This window comes from Scyliorhinus torazame, chromosome 4 (assembly GCF_047496885.1).
Source record: "Scyliorhinus torazame isolate Kashiwa2021f chromosome 4, sScyTor2.1, whole genome shotgun sequence".
NCBI classification, from domain to species: Eukaryota; Metazoa; Chordata; class Chondrichthyes; order Carcharhiniformes; family Scyliorhinidae; genus Scyliorhinus; species Scyliorhinus torazame.
In genome coordinates, this window is record NC_092710.1 from 47,434,061 (window position 1) to 47,454,107 (window position 20,047).

Consider the following 20,047-nt stretch of genomic DNA (forward strand, 5'->3'; position numbering starts at 1 on the left):
TGCATGTCCCTGGGTCACAACAGTTGTCACATCACAGGTCATTGGTAAAATGCGAGTCCAAGTTGAAGAATTTGAGAAAGAAAGCCGAAGGGAGGCTGCCGGTCTGCTTGCGAGGGAAATGAGCTGGAGAGGCTGAATTACCAGGGAAGGAAATTCAAAAGATACAATATGAGACTTTGAAGTGAGCTGTGAGAACGTTTTTATAATTGGTCCTGGTAGCTCAGTCGGTCGAGCATCAGACTTTTAATCTGAGGGTCCAGGGTTCAAGTCCCTGTCAGGGTTTTGATTTTAGCTCAAGGCGTTTGCTTCCCAATGAACGGTAGGAAATAAAAATAAAGAATTTAATGGAAAGTGGAAGAACCGTGACAACGTCGTGTTTGCCTCTGACTGTGTGGCACTATCCTCAGTACTGAGCCTCTGACTGTGTGACACTATCCTCAGTACTGAGTCTCTGACTGTGTGGCACTATCCCCAGTACTGAGCCTCTGACTGTGTGACACTATCCTCAGTACTGAGTCTCTGACTGTGTGGCACTATCCCCAGTACTGAGCCTCTGAATGTGTGGAACTATCCCCAGTACTGAGCCTGACAGTGTGGCACTATCCCCAGTACTGAGCCTCTGACTGTGTGGCACTATCCCCAGTACTGAGCCTCTGACTGTGTGGCACTATCCCCAGTACTGAGCCTCTGACTGTGTGGCACTATCCCCAGTACTGAGCCTCTGACTGTGTGGCACTATCCCCAGTACTGAGCCTCTGACTGTGTGGCACTATCCTCAGTACTGAGCCTCTGACTGTGTGGCACTATCCCCAGTACTGAGCCTCTGAATGTGTGGAACTATCCCCAGTACTGAGCCTGACTGTGTGGCACTATCCCCAGTACTGAGCCTCTGACTGTGTGACACTATCCCCAGTCCTGAGCCTCTGAATGTGTGGCACTATCCTCAGTACTGAGTCTCTGACTGTGTGGCACTATCCCCAGTACTGAGCCTCTGAATGTGTGGAACTATCCCCAGTACTGAGCCTGACTGTGTGGCACTATCCCCAGTACTGAGACTCTGACTGTGTGGCACTATCCCCAGTACTGAGCCTCTGACTGTGTGGCACTATCCCCAGTACTGAGCCTCTGACTGTGTGGCACTATCCTCAGTACTGAGCCTCTGACTGTGTGGCACTATCCCCAGTCCTGAGCCTCTGAATGTGTGGCACTATCCTCAGTACTGAGTCTCTGACTGTGTGGCACTATCTCCAGTACTGAGCCTCTGAATGTGTGGAACTATCCCCAGTACTGAGCCTGACTGTGTGGCTCTGTCCCCAGTACTGAGCCTCTGACTGTGTGGCACTATCCCCAGTACTGAGCCTCTGACTGTGTGGCACTATCCCCAGTACTGAGCCTCTGACTGTGTGGCACTATCCCCAGGACTGAATCTCTGCCTGTGTGGCACTATCCCCAGTACTGAGGCTCTGACAGAGTGGCACTATCCCCAGTACTGAGCCTCTGACTGTGTGGCACTATCCCCAGTACTGAGCCTCTGACTGTGTGGCACTATCCCCAGTACTGAGCCTCTGACTGTGTGGCACGATCCCCAGTACTGAGATCTGACTGTGTGGCACTATCCCCAGTACTGAGCCTCTTACTGTGTGGCACTATCCCCAGTACTGAGCCTCTGACTGTGTGGTACTCTCCCCAATACTGAGCCTCTGACTGTGTGGCACTATCCCCAGTACTGAGCCTCTGACTGTGTGGCACTATCCCCAGCACTGAGCCTCTGACTGTGTCGCACTATCCCCAGTGCTGAGCCTCTGACTGTGTGGCACTATCCTCAGTACTGAGCCTCTGACTGTGTGGCACTATCCCCAGTACTGAGCCTCTGACTATGTGGCACTATCCCCAGTACTGAGCCTCTGTCTGTGTGACACTATCCCCAATACTGAACCTCTGTCTGTGTGGCACTATCCCCAGTACTGAACCTCTGTCTGTGTGACACTATCCCCAGTACTGAACCTCTGACTGTGTGGCACTGTCACCAGTACTGAGGCTCTGACTGTGTGGCACTATCCCCAGTACTGAGTCTCTGACTGTGTGGCTCTATCCCCAGTACTGAGCCTCTGACTGTGTGGCACTATCCCCAGTACTGAGCCTCTGACTGTGTGACACTATCCCTAGTACTGAGCCTCTGACTGTGTGGCACTATCCCCAGTACTGAGCCTCTGACTGTGTGACACTATCCCCAGTACTGAAGCTCTGACTGTGTGGCACTATCCCCAGTACTGAGCCTCTGACTGTGTGGCACTGTCCCCAGTACTGAGGCTCTGACTGTGTGGCACTATCCCCAGTACTGATCCTCTGTCTGTGTGGCCCTGTCCCCAGCACTGAGCCTCAGACTGTGAGTTGTTATTCACAGTACTAAACCTCTTGTTATGTGGAACTATCCCAAGTATTACGATCTGACAATGCGGCCGCTCTTCAATGCTGACTTGAACTCACACGGTTCTGATGCTAGAAACGGGCTGTGATGTGCAGATTGATTGGAATAACACAATGGTTAAAATGGCTGAACTGGGAGTATGTACTCCAACCTCGAATATTATCTTGAATAAATTAAAATAAATTAAGAATAATTGGAATCATGAATATAGTAATACACAGGATCAGCAATAGGCGATTCGGCCCATCGAGCAGCGAAACCGTGGATGGCCTGATTGTGATCTTAGTTCCACTTTCCTGACAGTCCCTCTGGTCAGAGCTTCCACTGCTGGCTGGGAAAGGGAATGGAAATACCAGCGACCCTCAGGTTGAACCAATTCCCGCTCCGCTCCATCTTAAATTTAACCTCGCCCCACTTTTAATGTTCACGAAGCTCCAGATTACTGAAATGAGAGGAACATCTTCTCCTAATCTTGCCTGCCACGCCTCCTCGGAATGGGACATGTTTCACTAGGATCACCTCTCATTCTTCAAAGATTTAATGAGTATTGCCCAACATGGGCAAAGTCTCCTCCTAACCAACACCTTCATAACAGGAAAAAGCCAAGTGAAACGATTCTGAGTGTCATCTAATTGGAGCTGACCAACACTGTGTTCTCTCCAATGCCATGTACATCAAGAAATCTCATCTTTTATACTTGTAATAAAGTTGAGCATCCGATTTGCATTTTGTGAGTCATGTACACTGCAAACATACTGCTCACCCATGTCAATCTAGTTCTGCTCTTCTGCAATCTCTGTCCAAGTGAGCAACTCTGTGACCCTGTATGTAAGATTCTGTAGGATTTGGTGTATTCTCCTCCTCATCATGACCTTCCCTGTCGCCCCCTCCGCTCTGTACAGATATTTGTTGTTCCTCGTCCCACATCTAGGGGTCCACAGCGAGCTTTACTTTGCACAGGTGGTTCCCCTGAACCAGGTTCAAGTGTAGCTGAAAGTGCATGCCTCAAATATCATGTTCATGTGTTCTCCTGTTCACGTGTCACGTGCTGTCCCAGCTGAGATTGTGATAAAAATAACACGTAGAAAAGTAAGCCATGACTAAATATATCACAGGTCAGAGAATGCTCCTTATGTTTTATTGTTATTTATTGGAAGGGGAAGAATTTGGATGGAACGCTGAGTACAAATATGTCCGCAGTGTTGTCACTGAATACTCACGGGATGTATTTACACTCGATTATCCACAGAATAAATCTCCTTCTGCACCGCACTTATCAAATGCCCCCAAACACAGGGTTCGATACAAAGTAAAGCTAGCTCTACAATGTCCCTCCCAGGGAACATGGAGCTAGATACATCCAAAGCTCCCTCGATATTGTCCCTGTCAAGCACTTCCATCAAATGGTTCTCTCGAGATTGCAGTCCCCGAAACTGTCCAAAAACGACGTCCTGGGCAGGTGTATCAAGATGTAATTGAACAGTAAATGCCCCTTTAGATTGTCCCATCAACATTTCCAGGGCAATTAAAGTGTCCATTAGATGCAGAATAAGGGTCTCTACACGTTTTCGTTAGACCCATTCAGGGGCCTGCATTGTAAGAAACGCAATGGGTGTGGACAGATTGCAAGAGAGGGGAGAGACAGAGGGTGAGACTGAGAGAAAGGGGAGCAAGCAGTATGGTTGATAAATAGAGAGTGGGAGAGCGAAATAAAATAAAATGTGTGGAAATGATTATAGGGAGGCGAGAGGGACTGATTATGCTGGAGAGTGAGGAAAGGTAGTGGGAGAAGAATTCTGTGTGATGTTGAGTGAGAGATAAAGTAGGAGAGTGAGTATTGAGCAGGAGGCAGAAAGCAAAAGTGGAGCCTGAGGGTTGAAGGTGGGAACAATGGACTGTGAAGAGACATATTGGTGTTGGCAGTGAGAAGGAGAGTGGTGGATATCTGGTTAGAAACTTGTCTGATGTCAGATATGAACAGTCTGCAAACAGGCAGCGCCAGCTGCAGACAGTTCCCTGGAAGAGGGATGGAGTCGTCAAGAAAGCCCCAAGCCAAGTCTAAGGGTTGTCAGTACCGTTTGCCAATCCATTCACTGCCCTCGCATCCCTTACTGTTCTCAGCTCCCCACTGAGGTCCTTATAACCCCACCCCCTCCACCCACTGTCTGTCTATCCAGGGGAGAGGAGGGATAGAAAGAGAGAGAGAGAGTTCGCAATGATCAGGCGGGCGAATGAAAGTGGCACATATAAATAAATAGAATAATAAATAAATAAAATGTATTCACACAAGGTTTCCACAATGGGCAGCCTGTTGTATTTGTGAAAGCTCTATTCTTTCTTCTGAGACGACTGAAGGTGTTGAGAATCGAGACAGAGGAGGTGGAGGAGGCACGGGCCTGCTGTTGTATTTCCTGATGCATCAAGAAGTCCAGGTTAAAGCCCAACAGGTTTGTTTCAAATCAGTAGCTTTCGGAGCGCAGCGCATTCCTCAGGTGAATGAAGAGGTGAGTTCCACTTCCACATATACAGACAAAGTCAATGATGCCAGACAATACTTTGAATGCGAGTCTTTGCAGGTAATTATGTCTTTACAGGTTCAGACGGAGCAACTGGAGAGAAGTATCATCGCAGGTTAAACAGGTGTCAATTGTCTCAAGCCAGGACAGTTGGTAGGAGTTTGCAAGCCCAGGCCAGATGGTGGGGGATGAATGTAATGCAACATGAGTCCAAGGTTTCGGTTGAGGCTGTAGTGCAGAACCTGGCTATCAGTTTCTGCTCGGCGATTCTGCATTGTCGTGCATCCTGAAGACCACCTTGGAGAACGCTTACCCGAAGATCAAAGGTTAAATACCCTTGACTGCTGAAGTGTTCCCCGACTGGAAGGGAACATTTCTGCCTGGCGATTGTCGCACGATGTCCGATCATTCGTTGTCGCAGCGTCTGCATGGTCTCGCCAATGTGCCACGCTTCGGGACATCCTTTCCTGCAGCGTACGAGGTGGACAACGTTGGCCTGTTAGAGGCTGTGTGGTTGTCTGAAGGCAAGTAGTGGGGTGTGGGGATGGCCTTGTCAAGATGTTCGTCTCCATTGATGGCATGTTAAAGGCTGCAAAGAATATGTCGTAGTTTCTCTGCCCTGGGGAAGAACTGGACGGCGAACGGTACTCTGTCGGTTGTGTCCCATGTTTGTCTTCTGTGGAGCTTGGTGCGGTTTTTTGCTGTGGCACGTTGGAACTGTTGATCGATGAGTCGTGCACCATATCCTGTTCTTACGAGTGCGTCTTTCAGTGTCTATAGATGTCTGTTACGTTCCTCCTTGACTGGGCAGATCCTGTGCATATGGAGGGCTTGTCCATAGGGGATGGCTTCTTTAATGTGTTTAGGGTGGAAGCTGGAGAAGTGGAGATTGTCCTTGGGCTTGCGGGAAGTGCTGAGGTGACCGTCCTTGATGGAGATGCATGTGTCCAAGAATGCAACTGATTCTGGAGAGTCGTCCATGATGAGTCTGATGGTGGGATGGAACTTATTAATGTCATTGTGTTGTCATTTCAGTGATTCATCGCTGTGGGTCCAAAGGAAAAAAATGTCATCAATGTGTCTGGTGTTGAAGGTCCTGTGCAGTGAGGAGGTCTTGTTCGAACTTGTGCGTGATGATGTTGGCGTATTGGGATGCAAATCTGATCCCCATGGCTGTTCCGTGAGTCTGGACGAAGAACTTGTTGTCGATGGTGAAGACGTTGTGATCCAGGATGAAGCGGATGAGTTGCAGAATTGCGTCTGGAGATTGGTAGTTGTTGGTGTTGAGGACTCAGGCTGTTGCAGCAATGCAGTCGTCATGGGGGATGCTGGTGTCGAGTGATTTTGTCAATGTATGGGTTGTGGAACCCACCTCTTCACTCACTTGCTGAAGGAGCAGTGCTCTGAAAGCTAGTGATTCGAAACAAACCTGTTGGATTTAACCTGGTGTTGTAAGACTTCTTACTGTGCCCACCCCAGTCCAACGCCAGCATCTCCACATCAGTATTTCCTGATATTCAGAGACTGTGCTGTCTGCCCTCCTGGCCCCTTTACAGCCGCTCCTCTGAATGTCAGCGCTTATCCATCGTGACCCGATCTGTCGTATTCCCTCCTCGGGGGGTTTCCTTCCAGTCCTCCTGCATTCCTCTGTTACCCTTGAGCACTGGGCCATTGAGCTCCTCTCAGTGTTTCTGTTTCTTCATTAATTTAATAATTGACACAGCCGGATATCTCACTAACTTCACAGCCTGTTCTCTAAATTTGGACTGAGTCAACACATAAATAAACGCATTGGTGCAGCAATTTAAATTCCGCAGCATGTATGAGACTTTTTCAAAGATATAAGAAGAACTATTATCTAAATATCCATCGACATCAAAAAAATATAAAATATACATAAACCACAGGAGTATGAAGCTGCCCGATAGAGTGAAGAGTAATATCATAGATTTCCTTCTGCTCTCCATCTCTGGGTCACTGACATTCTCTCTCTTCCTCTGACCCCTTAGTGCCTTCCGGGCTCGACTGGCCACTAAAATGTGTCTGACTGTCAGAGCGTTGAGCAGCAGAATTAAACCGAATGGCAGCAAAGGAGTTAAAACCTTATCAAACATTCTGAATCCAATCCAAACCGGGTCAGTAAAGTAGCTTGGCTTATTAGAACATCTGATTTCAACATTGTTAACTATCCTGCTGGGTTCAAATCTGAAGTACAGGGGAATGTTTTTTAAACAGAGAAAAATGCCGGTTGTTGCTAGTATCACCTCCGCAGTTGTCTTGGTGCAATATTTAGATTTCAGCTTCTGACAACAAATAAGGACAAATCGATCAAAAGTGAAGGTGACGGTGAACCATACAGAACAGTCGATGCCTATACGGAGCAGGACATATCGAACCCGACACGCAGGGGTGAATTCCATTAAAACCATTGGGAAATAATAATTATTGATTCGGTTGAGTATGACCTCAGTGATAATTGACAGGAGATCTGCCATTGCCATGGCTACCAGGTAACGAACGGTACCAGCGGAGAGGCCACACTTTCCCTGCGACACGACCACAATTACCATTAAATTCGCTGTCAGAGAAAGAGAGAAGACTGAAAATTACCAATAAACATTCCTGGTTTCTGAGCCCATGTAGTAAGGACTGCTTTTGTCACGCAAACATTGGATTTGGGATTGCTTAAGAGGTAAAAAAATCGCAATAATGACCTCACCTTGTCTCCGATCTAAACCTCCAGGCTTAACAGATAAGCAGCTGGGACATGCAGCAGATCACTTGCAGGTGGCAGGGGAAGGGGACGCAGACTGTTACCAGAATAGGGACAGAGTGTATCACAGAAAAACAATCAAGTCAGAGGGAATACAGTGGCAGTAAGTTGCAGGAGAGTAAGAGAACGCTGAATGGCCTCTGGTTTATTAATGGAGTATTACAGGTAAAACGGATGAGTTAAGGGCGAGGATTGACACGTGGAATTATGATATAGTAGCCATCGCGGACACGTGGTTGAGAGAGGGGCAGGATTGGCAGCTTAACCTCCCGGGATACAGAATCTTCAGGACGGACAGGGGAGGGGGCAAAAGAGGGGGAGGAATTGCACTATTAGTTACGAAGACAATTACTGCAGTAAGGAGAGATGAGAGAGAACATACAGTGCAGAAGGAGGCCATCGAGTCTGCACTGACCCACGTAAGCCCTCACTTCCACCCTATCCCCGAAACCCAATAACCTTCCGAACCTTTTTTGGTCACTAAGCGCAATTTATCATGGCCAATCCATCCAAGCTGCACGTCTTCGGACTGTGGTAGGAAACCGGAGCAAACCCACACGGACACGGGAAGAAGGTGCAGACTCCGTACAGAAAGTGACCCAGTGGGGAATCGAATCTGGGACCCTGGTGCTGTGAAGTCACAGAGCTATCCACTTCTGATACCGTGCTGCCTAGTGTTGCATCTTGGGGGTTGCATTAATTGAAGCTTTGTGGGTAGAGCTTAGAATAAAAAAGGGACAGCCACATTGCTAGGTGTTTATTATAGACCCCCGAATAGCCAGAGGGAAATTGAGAAGCAAATATGGGCGTAATATGCAGATGTAAAAATAACAGAGTAATTATACGGGTGTGAATTCAACTTTCCCAACATTAACTGGCATAGTCATTGTGTTAAGGGCTTCGATGGAGCAGAGTTCATAAAACTTATGTGTGGAGGGTCCAACAAGTGATGTTGCAGTGCTGGACCTAATGCTGGGGAATGAAGCCAGACAGAGTGGTAGACGTGATGGCGGGGGAGCATTTTAGTGACAGCGACCTCCACATGGTGCAATGTCAATTTATTATGAACAAGGAAATAAGCAAATTGCAGAAAAATTTGTTGGATTGGGGAAGAGCAGACTTTAATAAAATAAGGCCGGATCTGGCCAAGGTAGATTGGGAAAAGTTACTGGCGGGGAGATCTACGGAAGAGCAGTGGGAGGGGGAGGGGGGGGGTGGGTTTCAAAGACGAAATGGGGAGGGTACAGGCCCAACATGTTCCCTTTAGGGTAACAGGAAGGAGTAACAAGCCCAGAGAAGCATGGATGGCCAGAGATATTCAGGATACAATGAGAAGGAAGAGAGAGGCCCTTCATAAGTACAAGGGAAACAAATCAACATACACATTCGTGGAGTACAGAAAGGGCAGGATTGAGCTTAAGAAAGCAAAGAGGGGATATGAGAAATCTCTAGCTGGTAAAAGTAGGGAAAATCCCAGGATATTCTCTAAGTATATCAATGGGAAGAGGATAACTAGAGAAACAGTAGGGTCCATTCGGGACCAAGGGGGAAATCTGTGGTGGAGCCAGAGGGATTGGTAGTGTGTTAAATTAATATTTCACATTTATCTTCACCCAGGAGAATGAGGAGGCAGCTATGGAACTCTGGGAGAGAGATTGTGAGGTTATTGAGCAAGTTGTCACAGGGAGGGAAAGTTATCGGAAAGTGTGAGGCGTTACATTTTGGAAGGAGCAAGTTGACAAGGAAATATTCAATGAATGACACCACACTGGGAAGTCCTGTGGAACAAAGAGACCTTGGCGTGTTTGTAATTAGATCTCTGAAGGCAGAAGGGCAGGTTAATAGGGTGGTGAAAAAGGCATATGGTACACTTGCAATTATCAATCGAGGCATAGATAGTAAAAGCACAGAAGTCATGTTGGAGTTATGTAGAGCATTGGTGATGCCACAGCTGGAATACTGTGTGCAGTTCTAGTCATCGCATTATAGTAAGTATGTGTTTGCACGGGAGCGCCTGAAGAGGCGTTTCAACAGATGTTGCCTGGGATGGGACATTTTAGTTATGAAGAGAGGTTGGATAGGTTTGGATTGTGTTCACTAGAGCAGAGAATACTGAGGGGTGACCTAATCAAGGTGTACAAGACTATGAGGCGCATGGACAGGGTGGATGGAGAACAGCTGTTCCCCGTAGCTGAAGGCTTGGTTACGAGGGGACACAAGTTCAAGGTGAGGAGCAGATGGTTCAGGGAGGGTTTGAGGAAAAACCTTTTTACCCAGAGGGTGATGACGGTCTGGAATGCACTGCCTGGGAGAGTAGTAGAGGCAGGTTGCCTCACATCCTTCAAAACTACCGGGATGAGCACTTGGCATCTCTTAACATTCGAGGCTATGAGCCAAGTGCGGTAAATGGGATTAGGATGGGCAGACCATGCGGCGGTGCAGACTCGATGGGCCGAAGGACCTTTTCTACACTGTATTTTTCTGTGATTCTGTGAGGCATGTTTAATATTCTAATCATGAAACAAAGAAACTGATCGGTTGGCAAACCCTTCTCTGGACTTCGGTCACTCCCGAGGTTGTAACCCATCCAGGATTCGGATCAGTCCCCGGAATAGGAGACATTCCTCCCTGGCTCAAATCATTCAGTTAGACAGTGGACTCTCATTTGAATCACTGACTATTATTAGGATACCGGGGTTGCAAATGCATCAATTATTGAAATGAAAGCGAGTTTATTTTGATTATGTTAATATGCTCAAAGCACTGGGTGCATGCCTACAAGAAGACCATTAAAAGAAACAAGGTCATATTAGCTTATGTAAAACCAAGGTTATAGCACATTTAGCACAGTATATACGGTTCTAGTCTACAAATCATGTCGAGGCATTGAAGTAGGTGCACACGGTATTTTCAGTAATAATGCCACCATTGGAAATGATAGGTGTGGTGAAATATTGAACCGACTGAGGCACAATTCTAAGGATGGGAGAAGACTGCGTGATGACCCAATAGATTACCCTAAAATTATAGACTGGTTTGAGAGGGGCATATGTAGAAGTTATTTCCACATGTGAGCGTGTCTATTTAGAAAGTAAAGGCAGAACTGTTTGTTCCGAGTGGTGAGAATGGGGAATTCTTGGGAAACGGAATAGTTCAGATGCGAAACATTTAAAGGACGTGAGCTCAGTGCATGAAGGAGACAGGGATGGAAATGCATTCTGATGGGATTCGATGAGCTGGAACAGAGGAGGCAGGTGCGCAGCACAAAGTCAGATGGAACTCAGTTGGCACAAATGCCACGTTTCTCTGCTGTAACATCTGTAACTTCATAATCATCAGAGTTTTAACTTCATAATATTGAAGTCATTTAAAATTTAATACAGTTCATTCCTGACTCAGCCACTCTCGGGACTGAAGAAGGCAATTATTCAGTTGCAAAAGGTGCTGTCATTACCCCTACCCAGAGTAAGAATAAGATGGTTCCCCACACCGAACGTAATTGAACAATGGAAGATTCTGCAGGAACAATATCCTAACCGTGGTGAGGTGTTACACACCAGTTAGTGATCCACACTCTGTGCTTTGTAACATTGACAGATACTCCCGGTAGCATACACTAACTGCGGTCAGATATTCCACTCTGGTTAATGATCCACACACAGTCCAATTCTACACGGACAGATAGTCCCAATGATACATCTCCACTGGAGTCAGGTATTCCACTCTGAATAGCGACAAACACAGTTGAATTATTCCCTGACAGGAGCTCCCAGTAATAAATGGTCACTACTGTCAGGTATTCATTCTGATTAGTGGCCCACATTCTAGACAGACAGTAAATCTCAGTAATACATCATCACTAGGGTCAGGTCTTCCACTATTACTCATGATTCACAGTCAAGACAATTCTACATCAACAATGGGAAATAGGAAAATATCAAGACATTTCTCTTTATACGTGCACTGCCACACATCACGAGCCAACAGAAAAGCTCTTCCTGTTTTTAAACTATTGTATTGGTGAAACACAGATGGAGCTCCATTAATTGGAGAGATACTCTCCAAATAAAGTGTCATTTCAAAATAGGGTCACCCTATTCCACTTGTATTAGTGCCTTACAGTCAGCAAAATTTCGGTGCTCCCAGTAACACATGCTAACTGGGGACCGGTATTACACTATAGTTCGTGTCTCACACTCGGTACAATTCTACACTGACAGCTGCTCCCAGTAACACATGGCAACCGGGGTCATGTAATCCACTCTTGTTCGTGACCCACACTGAGTACAATTCTACACTGACAGGTGAACCCAGAAACATATGGGGTCAGGGAGGCACTGTTGTTAGTGACCCGCAATCTGTACAATTCTGCTCCCAAAAATAGCCACAGTAACACAGGGTCATTGAGATCAGGGGCGTCATTCTCCGACCCCCCAGCGGGTCGGAGAATGGCCCTTGGCCGCCGTGAATCCTGCCCCGGCCGGTTGCCGAAGTCTCCGGTACCGGAGATTGGGCGGGGGCAGGAATCGGGCTGCGCCGGTTGGCGGGCTCCCCCGCTCGATTCTCCGGCCCGGATGGGCCGAAGTCCCGCCAATAAATTGCCTGTCCCGCCGGCGTAAATTAGAGTAGCTATTTACCGGCGGGACAAGGCGGCGTGGGCGGGCTCCGGGGTCCTGGGGGGGGGGGGGCGCGGGGCGATCTGACCCCGGGGGGTGCCCCCACGGTGGCCTGGCCCGCGATCGGGGCCCACCGATCCGCGGGCGGGCCTGTGCCGTGGGGGCACTCTTTCCCTTCCGCCTCCGCAACGGCCTCCACCATGGCGGAGGCGGAAGAGACTGTCCCCACTGCGCATGCGTGGGAAACTGTCAGTGGCCGCTGACGCTCCCGCTCATGCGCCGCCCGGAGATGTCATTTCCGCGCCAGCTGGTGGGGCAACAAAGGCCGTTTCCGCCAGCTGGCGGGGCAGAAATCCCTCCGACGCCGGCCTGGCCCCTCAATGTTGGGGCTCGGCCCCCAAAGATGCGGAGCATTCCGCACCTATGGGGCGGCGCGATGCCCGTCTGATTGGTGCCGTTTTGGGCGCCAGTCGGCGGACATCGCGCCGTTTGGGGAGAATTTTGCCGGGCCGCTGACAGTTTCCCACACATGCGCAGTGTGATCATCCAGGCCGGAGAATCGAGCGGGGGGGCCCGCCAACTGGCGCGGCCCGATTCCCGCCCCCGCTGAATATCTGATACCGGAGACTTCGGCAACCGGCGGGGGCGGGATTCACGGCGGCCAACGGCCATTCTCCGACCCGCTGTGCGTAGGAAATCTTCTCTTCCGTGCAGGAGACAATGGGCGAAATTCTCCGTTATCGGAAAGTCCGCCGATCGACGCAAAAAACGGCGCAAATCCGACTTGCGTCTCGTCGGAAAAATGGGTCGATATTCTCCGTCCCGAAATGGGCTAGCAGCGACGTAACGGGATCCGCGCTTGCGCAGTGGTTCACGCTGTGCAGCGTCATACGCGCTGCACGGCGTGACGGCTCATAAGGCCGCGCTGCTCCCCCCCACCCGACCGGAACACCCGACCGCAAATCCCGACTGGATGGCTGGCCGTCGCTCAGCCCCGAGGTTCGAGTCACGCGATGTGGAGGCGCTCATGGACGCGGTGGAGCAGAGGAGGGACGCCCTGTATCCCGGGCACGGCCGCAGAGTTGCCCCATGCCACAGCCGGCGTCTATGGAGGGAAGTGGCAGAGGCCGTCACCGCTGTGGCTCTTACACCATGGACAGGCACCCAGTGCCACAAGAAGGTGAACAACCTCATCAGAGCAGGCAGGGTGAGCCTCCCCATATCCCCACTCCCCATATCCCCCCTCCCCCATATCCCACCTCCCCCATATCCCCTCTCCCCCATATCCCCCCTCCCCCATATCCCCCCCAGATCCCCCTCCCCATATCCCCACTATCCCCCCTCCCCCATATCCCCATATCCCCCCTCCCCCATATCCCCATATCCGCCTCCCCATATCCCTCCCTTCCCCATATCCCCCATATATCCCATATACCCCCTCCCCCATATCCCCCCTCCCCATATCCCCCTCCCCATATCCCCCCTCCCCATATCCCCCCTCCCCATATCCCCCCTCCCCATATCCCCCTCCCCCATATCCCCCCACCCCCATATACCCCATATCCCCCATATCCCCCCTCCTCCATATCCCCCCTCCCCCATATCCCCCATATCCCCCCTCCCCATATCCCCCTCCCCCATATCCCCCCTCCCCCATATCCCCCCTCCCCCATATCCCTCCTCCCCCATATCCCCCCTCCCCATATCCACCCCTCCCCCATATCCCCCATATCCCCCCTCACCATATCCCCCCTCCCCAATATCCCCCCATATCCCCCCTCCCCATATCCCCCCTCCCCATATCCCCCATATCCCCCTCCCCCATATCCCCCTCCCCCATATCCCCCCTCCCCCATATCCCTCCTCCCCCATATCCCCCCTCCCCATATCCACCCCTCCCCATATCCCCCATATCCCCCATATACCCCCTCCCCCATATCCCCGCTCCCCCATATCCCCCCCATAGCCCCCTCCCCCATATCCCCCGTCCCCCATGTCCCCCCTCCCCCATATCCACCATATCCCCCCCACCCCCATATACCCCATATCCCCCCTCCCCCATATTCCCCCCTCCCCATATCCCCCATATCCTCCCCCTCCCCCATATCCCCCATATCCCCCCTCCCCCATATCCCCCCTCCCCCACATCCCCATCTCACCCATATCCCCCCTCTCCCATATCCCCCATATCCCCCCACCCCCATATACCCCCCATCCCCCTTCCCCCATATCCCCCCTCCCCCATATCCCCCATATCCCCCTCCCCCATATCCCCCATAATCCCCTCCCCCATATCCCCCCTCCCCATATCCCCCCTCACCCATATCCCCCATATCCACCCTCCCCATACCCCCCTCCCCATATCCCCCCTCCCCCATATCCCCCCTCCCACATATCCCCATCCTCCATACCCCCCATATACCCCCCACCCCCATATACCCCATATCCCCCTCCCCCATATCCCCCCTCCACCATATCCCCCATACCCCCCTCCCCCATATACCCCACATCCCCCATATCCCCCCTCCCCCATATCCCCCTTCCCCATATCCCCCCTCCACCATATCCCCCCTCCCCCATATCCCCCCTCCCCCTTACCCCCTCCCCCATATCCCCCATATCCCCCATATCCCCCTCCACCATATCCGCCCTCCCCCATATCCCCCCTCCCCCATATCTCCCATATCCCCCATATCCCCCTCCCCATATCCCCCCTCCCCCATATCCCCCCTCCCCATATCCCCCATATCCCCCCACTCCCATATACCCCATATCCCCCATATCCCCCCTCCCCCATATCCCCCTCCCCCATATCCCCCATATCCCCCCTCCCCCATATCCTCCATATCCCCATATCCCCCCTCCCCATATCCCCCCTCCCCCATATCCCCCCTCCCCATATCCCCCTCCCCCATATCCCCCCTCCCCCATATCCCCCCCCATATACCCCATATCCCCCCCATATCCCCCATATCCCCCTCCCCCATACCCCCTCCCCCATATCCCCCATATCCCCCCTCCCCATATCCCCCATATCCCCCCTCCCCCATATCCCCCATATCCCCCCTCCCCCATATCCCCCTCCCCCATATCCCCCCTCCCCCATATCCCCCCCTCCCCATATCCCCCCTCACCCATATCCCCCCCACCCCCATATACCCCATGGCATAAAGGGCATCTGTCACTGCCCGGATGCACCGATGCACCGATGTCTGCGATATGCCGGACCGTTCCCCACTCGGTGCCTGGAATGACCCCGTTGCATAAAAGTTCAGGGCCACCGTAACCTTGACGGACACGGGGAGAGGGTGTCCCCCGCCAGTGCCACGCGGTGACAGGTGTGCCAGCAGGTGGCAGATGTGTGCCACGGTTTCCCGGCTCATCCGGAGTCTCCTCCTGCATTCCCGGTCCGTGAGGTCCTGGTATGACTGCCGGGGCCGGTACACACAGGGCGCCCTCGGGTGCCTCCGTTGCCGTGGGGCCGCGACGTCCTCCTCCCCCTCCTCGTCCTGTCGGTCAGGTGTCCCTCCAGCCTGGGCGGCTGCCGCCTGCCCCTCTGCGACAGCCTGCGCCGCCTCTCTGGCACGCTCCTCCTCCTCCTCCTCCTCCTCCTCCTCCTCCTCCTCATCCAGGGCAACATAGACATGAGCAGCTGCTATCACGGCGGCCAACATCGCTGGATGATCTAAAAACATGACGGCCTGGTGGGGGGGAGGGGAACGATGATATGTCATCATTGCCCATATCCCCTCCTCCCCCCAGCCAGGTGGCATGGACTGCATGGGTCCAACTGTTGGAGGCTGGCACCTGGCCAGGTGGACCAACTCACTTGCCCTCCCATCCCCCTCCTCGGCACGGACCCCCCCCCAACCTCCATCCTGGCACGGCACGGACCTCCCCCCACACTCCAAGCCAGCACGGACCCCCCCACAACCCCCAACCTCCACCCCGGCACGGCACGGACCCCCCCCCCAACCTCCACCCCGGCACGGACCCCCCCACAACCCCCAACCTCCACTCCGGCATGGCACGGACCCCCCCCCCCAACCTCCACCCCAGCACGGACCCCCCCCAACCTCCACCCCGGCACGGACCCCCCCCCAACCTCCACCCCAGCACGGACCCCCCCCCAACCTCCACCCCGGCACGGCACGGACCCCCCCCAACCTCCACCCCAGCACGGACCCCCCCCCAACCTCCACCCCGGCACGGACCCCCCCCCAACCTCCACCCCGGCACGGACCCCCCCAACCTCCACCCCAGCACGGACCCCCCCCCCCAACCTCCACCCCGGCACGGCACGGACCCCCCCAACCTCCACCCCAGCACGGACCCCCCCCCAACCTCCACCCCGGCACGGACCCCCCCCCAACCTCCACCCCGGCACGGACCCCCTCCCGGAGCCCAGCCTACTCTAACCACCCCCCCCACCGCCGCACACACACACACACAACCCGAGACACACCTCTCCTCACGCAATCAGACTGCGGCCACGCCATTTCCTGCCCAGAGCCAACCCCCCAGGCCGTCACTCACCTCCACGCTGGTAGGCGTGAGCCTGGAGCACCGGGTCACGCCGATGAAAAGGAGGTTTGATTAACGTCGACGTGAACGGTCATCACGTCGACGGGACTTCGGCCCATCCGGAAGGGAGAATATCGGCAGGCCGAAAATCGGCTGCCTTACGCAGACCCGTGACATTCTCCGCAGCAGCGGCGCCATTAACGCCCCGCCGACTTTTCTCCCTTCGCAGACTTCGGCGGGGCGGGGGCGGGATTCACGGCGGCCAACGGCCATTCTCCGACCCGGCGGGGGGTCGGTGAATGACGCCCAATATCTCTGAAATAAACTCAGGTTAGGCATTACAAGTGCAATTACTTTATACCCCGACGATCCCCACGGGGATATTGAGGTTGAAGAATTATTCCAAATGTGTTTTTTGAAGCTTGCTTAAACAGATGACAACAACTATGTTAATTCCCTGTGGTTGAAATGTAATCAAAGCTGAGAGTTAATTGGAACCTCAAGTCAGGACAAGTCTGATTATGCAGAATAGCAAATCATCATTGGAAGATGTGCTAAACAACCAAGGAAGTCTTCCTTCAAACATTAGACATCCCATCCCTGGTTCTCATATTGGTCCAGTGAATGGCCTGCACCCTTCATGTTCCTCAGAAATTAAGTTCCTAGTCTTACCGATATTGGTGATGTTCAGTCATACTCATGGACATGATTGCTCTCTTTCACCATGGTAATTTGTTGGGAAACATCAGTGAGACCAAAATATCATAGAATGGTTGCAATCCAGCAGTTGGGTATTGGGACTCGTCTGTCCGTATCGGCGCGCTGCACGAACACCACCTCTCATTTTCAAGTCTCCTCATAATCTCCTTGTTTTATTTTCTCGTCAGTTGCTTATCCAGTTCTCTCCTGATTAAGCCTGGATTCTCCACCCTTTCAGGCAGTTCATTTCAGACCCTAACCATGGACTGTCCAAAGATGAACCAGTCCACAAACGATGGTTGAAATTTAAATTCAAGATCAAGTCTTGAATGGCGGTGGACAATTAAACACTGAACTGGAGGAGGAGGCATCGACAATATCCCCATGCGCTGTGATGTCAGAGCCAGTCATTGCAAAAGACGGTACTGAACCCTTTGCAAAAAGAAAATCAAACAAAGGTTTCATGTGAATAATCCAACTCGAACCTCCTCCGGGGGTCCCCTTAATCACAGATGCCAGTCCACAGCCCATTCGATTCACTCTGTGTGATATCCAATCAAGGGATACTGCAAAAGTTACGGGCCCTGACACTATTCTGCGCAATTCTTGGTCTCCAGAACTAGTCGCACCACTAGTCACGTTTCTCACGCTACAACCCTGACATCTGCCGAGCATTTTGGGAAATTGCCCAGTTATGGACAGTCCACAGAAACTGGATAAAATCCAAGCAGGCTAATTACGCCTCATCACTCTACTCGCGATCATCAGTTAAGTGATGGAATGTATCATCGATAGTGCCACAATAAGGCACTTACACAGCAATAACTTCCTCCCTGATCCTCAGCTGATCTCAAGGCAGTGTTTGACCATATGTGGCATCAAGGAGCCCGAGCAAACCTGAAGTCAATGAGGGTTACGAGAAACAGCAAACTCCCAGTTGGACCTGTTACAAAGGAAAATGGTGGCAGTGGTTGGACATCAAACCTCTGCGACCCGGTGCTTCACTGTAGGAGAGTCTCACTGTATTGGTCTCAGTCCAACCGCCTTCAGGTGCTTCACCAATGACGTTCCCTCAACCATAAGGTCAGAATTGGCATTTTCACTGATAATTGTGCAATGTTCCACATCACCCGCGGCTCCACAGATACTCAAGCAGTGCGTGACCATCTGATGCAATACTTGGACGGTATTCAGTCTTGGGTTGACAAGTGCAAACAATATTTTTGTCACCATAGACCATAAGACCATAAGACATAGGACCAGAATTAGGCCACTCGGCCCATCGAGTCTGCTCCGCCATTCAATCATGGCTGATATTTTTCTAATTCCCATTCTCCTGTCTTCTCACAATAACCCCTGATCCGCTTATTGATCAAGAACCTATCTATCTCTGTCTTAGAGATACTCAGTGATTTGGCCTCCACACCCTTCTGCGGCAAAGAGTTTCACAGATTCACTACCCTCTGGCTGAAGAAATTCCTCCTCATCTCTGTTTTAAAGGATCGTCCCTTTAATCTGAGATGGTGTCCTCTGCTTCTAGTTTTTGCTACAAGTGGAAACATCCTCTCCATGTCCATTCTATTCAGGCCTTGCAGTATCTTGTACGTTTCAATAAGGTCCCCTCACATCCTTCTAAACTCCCAATGAGTACAGACCCAGAGTCCCCAACCGTTCCTCATACGACAAGTTGTTCATTCCAGGGATCATTCTTGTGAACCTCCTCTGGACCCTTTCCAAGGCCAGCACATCCTTCCTTATATATGGGGTCCAGAACTGCTCACAATACTCTAAATGGGGTCTGATTAGAGCCTTATACAGCCTCAGAAGTACATCCCTGGTCTTGTATTCTAGCCCTCTCAACATGAATGCGAACATTGCATTTGCCTTCTTAACTGCCGACTGAACCTGCACATTAACCTTAAGAGAGTCATGAACAAGGACTCCCAAGTCCCTTTGTGCTTTCCGAAGCTTTTCTCATTTAGAAAATAGTCTATGCCTAGATTCCTCCTTCCAAAGTGCATAACCTCACAATTTTCCACATTGTATTTCATTTGCCACTTCATTGCCCACTCTCCTAGCTTGCCCAATTCCTTCTGCAGCCCCCTTGCTTCCTCAATACTGCCTGTCCCTCTACAGATCTTTGTCGCATCTGCAAACGTAGCAAAAGTGCCTTCAGTACCTTCTTCCAGATCATTAATGTATCGTGTAAAAAGTTGTGGTCCCAGCACAGACCCCTGAGGCACACCACTAGTGACCGGCTGCCACCCTGAAAAAGACCCCTTTATCCCCACTCTTTGCCTTCTGCCAGTCAGCCAATCCTCTATCTATGCCAAGATCTTACCCTGAACACCATGAGCTCTTAACTTATTTAACAGTCTCCTGTGCGGCACCTTGTCAAAGGCCTTCTGGAAATCTAAATATATCACGTCCACTGGTTCTCCTTTGTCTAACTTCCTTGTTACCACCTCAAAGAACTCTAACAGATTTGTCA

The 20,047-nt window shown here is 51.4% G+C and overlaps 1 non-coding gene across 1 annotated transcript; it reads left to right on the plus strand.

Annotated features, from left to right (window-relative positions):
• The first annotated feature begins 209 nt into the window (after positions 1-209).
• On the plus strand, positions 210-282 carry trnak-uuu (transfer RNA lysine (anticodon UUU)). The gene has a single exon. It is a non-coding gene; the product is annotated as a tRNA-Lys (tRNA).
• Positions 283-20,047: the final 19,765 nt, after the last annotated feature.